Raw genomic sequence first — 3918 nt, 5'->3', positions numbered from 1 at the left:
TGAAAATGCGTGGTGGGCATGAAGGGGGGCAGAATTGACACAATTGCTCACTCTGGACCACCAACTCCACTATAGTTTTATGAGGATGGGGTTGGAAGAAGCTCCTGGTATGCCTTATGGGCTTTTCATCTCTTTCATTCTCAATTTCTTGCTAGTCCGTATGCTTCCTCCCACGATCACTCCATGTTCAATTTCCCCAAAAGAAAAATAGAAATGGAAAAACCTTCAAACAACAACAAAAACTACTTTCTTGGATCTGTAGATAAGTGTAGGAGATTATGAAGGATGAAACATTGTTTTTTTGAAAAGAATAATGCTAAAGATGTCCCAGTCTCTGGACACATCTGTACCAAAATATTTCTCTGAAATTCTTTGGTCCTGTCACATTTGAAGTCTTTTCCTGCTCCTGAGCTTCAGACCTATAGTTCCAACTACCTGAGGACATGTCTATTTGGATGTCTTCATGACTTGAAAATTAAATTTTCCAAAATTCACTTCCTTCTCTTTTCTTCTCACAATCTGTCTCCATCCATTGTTCCTTATTTCTGTGTCTGCCCCTCCAACCCTCCCAATAATGCAACCCTAAAAATCATTGTCCCCCACTTTCAATGCTTTTGAAACACAGAAATAACATTCTCCAGTACAGACTATATGGGATTCCTGTGTTGCAGGCCATGGCTTTACCAGCTATACCACAGTGCTGGCCCTTACTATGAAAATCTGAATGGCAAACATCAACCAATGTAGATAAAATAGGAAAGTTTGTAAAAAAGAAAAAGAAAAAAAAGAAAAAAAGACAAGAATTACCAAAGCTGACCAGAAAAGAAATAGAAAATTTAACTAAATGTATGCTAAGTAAAGAAATTTATATAGTAAAGCAATTTATATAGAAATTAAATATCTTCCTACAAAGAAAAGTCCAAGATCAGATGGCTTTTCTAGTGAATACTATCAAATATTTAAATAAGAAATAACCCCAACCCCTCACAAAAAAATAGTGAAGAGAACACCGCCCATGGGTGGCGCCGCGGCTCACTTGGCTAATCCTCCTCCTGTGGCACCAGCACCCCGGGTTCTAGTCCTGGTCGGGGCGCCGGATTCTGTCCCGGTTGCCCCTCTTCCAGGCCAGCTCTCTGCTGTGGCCCAGGTCCTTGGGCCCTGCACCCACATGGGAGACTGGGAGGAAGCACCTGGCTCCTGGCTTTGGATCAGCGCAGCGCACTGGCCGCAGCGCGCCTGTCGTAGTGGCAATTTGGGGGGTGAACCAACGGCAAAGGAAGACCTTTCTCTCTCTCTCTCTCTCTCTCTCACTGTCTAACTCTGCCTGTCAAAAAAAAGAGAGAGAGAGAGAGAGAGAGAGAGAGAGAGAGAACACAGCCCAGATCATTCTGCAGGGTTGATATTAGCCTGATCATGAAATCACAAGAAAACAAAAATACCAACCAACATTGTTCATGGTCATAAACATAGACAAAATTCTTAACAAAGTATTAGGAAACCAAAAGTAGCAACATGTGACATGGCTTATAGTCTCTGGCCAAGTAAGATTTATTTCAGATATGGAGTGTTAGTTTAGTTTAGTTTAATGTTTGAAAATCAATTTAAAATAATAGATCATATTAATGGACAAAAACCATTTGATCATCTCAATAAATCCCCTCAAAACACTATTTTCTGAAAACTGAAATCCAACATCCATCATAATAAAAGCTCTAAATAAACTTGCCTCATATTGGTAAGGGACATCCACAAAAGCAATAAATAATTGAATTAATAAATAAATAGGACAACATGCAGCTTCATGTCACACTTAATGGTGAATGCTTTAAAATGCCACTTACAATAGCACAAAAATGAATAAAATTAGGGGTAAATCTAACAAAATATATTTTAAAAAAAAACCCTGTGTGCTGAAAACTGTAAATCATTACTGAGCAAAAATACAAGGAAACTTCAAAATGTTTATGGAAATTTGTATTATGGAAAAACTATACAAAGATTTTGAAATACGTTATTCCAAAATGCACCTACTTTTAAATTCCATTTTCCATAACCTTTTTGGAGTACCCTTATAACTATATATATAATTGGCGATAGAAATCATGTTCACGGATTGAAAGTCTCAATATTGTAGGAGGGCGATTATCCCCAAATAGATATATAATGTTAAGGCAACCCTACCAGAACCACAGCAGCCTTTTGTATAGAAACTGACAAGTTTGTACAGAAATACGAAGGATACAGAATAGCCCAAACAGTTTGGAAAAGGAACAACGAATTGGTTTCAAAACATAGACATCTAGACAAGATGATATTTGTACAGGACAGGAAGAGTTCAGTGGAACCAAGTTGAGAGTCCATTTATGGTCAATTGATTTTGATCAAACATGGCAACGTTAAGTTAACAGAGGATGCATCATCTTTTCAACAAATGGTCTAGGACAACTGGTTATCCATATGTAAAAAGAGGAATTCATATTGCTACTGCATACCACCCCCCCACACACATATACAAAGTAATTTAAACTAGGTTATACACCGAAAGGTCTGGGATACATCCATAAAATTTCTAGGAAAACATGAGAGAAAATATTGTGGCATTAGGTTGGGCAGAGTTCTTATATACAATACCCAGCACACTAGATGGAAAATTTAAAATTAGTGAATTGATTTTTGTCTACATAAAAGCTTTCCTGTGGTGTTCTCCATTTCTTGGCACAGTCATGGTGGGTTTGCTGAGGAAGACCACTGGCCTTGTGGGAGTGGCTGTATGTGACAGTCCACATGAGAGGATAAGAACATTGTACACAGAGATTCTTGACGCTCTTGAATAAATGCCTAAAAGTGCAAGGTAATATAAAAAACTTAGAAGGTATACTTCAGAGGGTGGCCCAATAGAAGAGGTGGTTCTTCAGGCTGAAAAGGAACTAAGTCTGGCAAGAAAAATGATGCATTGGAAACCATGGGAGCCATTAATGGAAGAACCTCCTGCCAACTAGTGGAAATCATCATTATGTGATTTTTGATAGGTTGATGGGAAACTGATGTAATTAAATGTTCTATTGCTTCCATGTTATTGACATCTTATAGTCAAGAAAACTGACACAGGAAGTATTTGGGAGACTTACTAAAATTAGCTATTATGATAATAGAGTCTTGCGAATCCATTTTTGATTTACAAAGTATTTACTCAGATTATTTCAACAATAGTATTTCTTTGAACAGAGAGGTTGTGGGGAGATTTGAAAGTCAGTTAATTAGAAAAATTCCCATTAGTCTTCAATACTAAGCCATAATCAAAAGGCCAACTATCTATAGTAGAACCGTCAAAACATTCTTTAATTTTTTTTACTATCAAGAAAAGTTTTGGAGGAAAGGTATTTAGTTATTGTTTTCTAAACAAATTTACAGGTCGCCATTAGAAGTGAATATGATTAGTTGTGAGAAAACAGCAAAACTAGATGGTGGTAAAATTTTATCTTGTGGATAACGTGCTTAGCAGTGATCTCAAGTTTATAAAGTAAGATAAAAAGACGTAATTACATTGATTACCACATTCATTAACAATGTCATTTTGGTTTATATTTTAATATCTCATTTATTGTTTCATATTGTCTTAATTTTATCATATTGCTGTTACTCTACCAACTTTGGTAGATACTACCTATCATCAAATTAGGATTTATTGTACTGTTGAAGAAATTAGTTTGGTACTTGAAAGAAATGCTTTTTGTCGTACAGAGGTAGTTGGAAACACTTTTCCTTTTTTCCTTTAAGGAAGTTAGCTTTCGGGCCTTTAGCCTTTTTTTTTTTAAGATTTATTTATTTGAAAGACAGAGTTACACACAGAATGAGAGGCACACAGAAAGAGAGAGGTCTTCCATCCACTGGTTCACTCCCTAGATGGCCACAACAGCC

At 36.7% G+C, this 3918-nt stretch overlaps 1 pseudogene; it reads left to right on the top strand.

The window, feature by feature from the left end:
• Positions 1 to 2723: 2723 nt before the first annotated feature.
• Positions 2724 to 3026, top strand: LOC103351974 (NADH dehydrogenase [ubiquinone] 1 alpha subcomplex subunit 5 pseudogene; annotated as a pseudogene).
• The last annotated feature ends 892 nt before the right edge of the window (positions 3027 to 3918 follow it).

Source organism: Oryctolagus cuniculus, chromosome X (assembly GCF_051225735.1).
Source record: "Oryctolagus cuniculus isolate XC-2025 breed Fujian yellow rabbit chromosome X, ASM5122573v1, whole genome shotgun sequence".
NCBI lineage: Eukaryota > Metazoa > Chordata > Mammalia > Lagomorpha > Leporidae > Oryctolagus > Oryctolagus cuniculus.
This window is presented reverse-complemented; position numbering and strand designations above follow the sequence as displayed.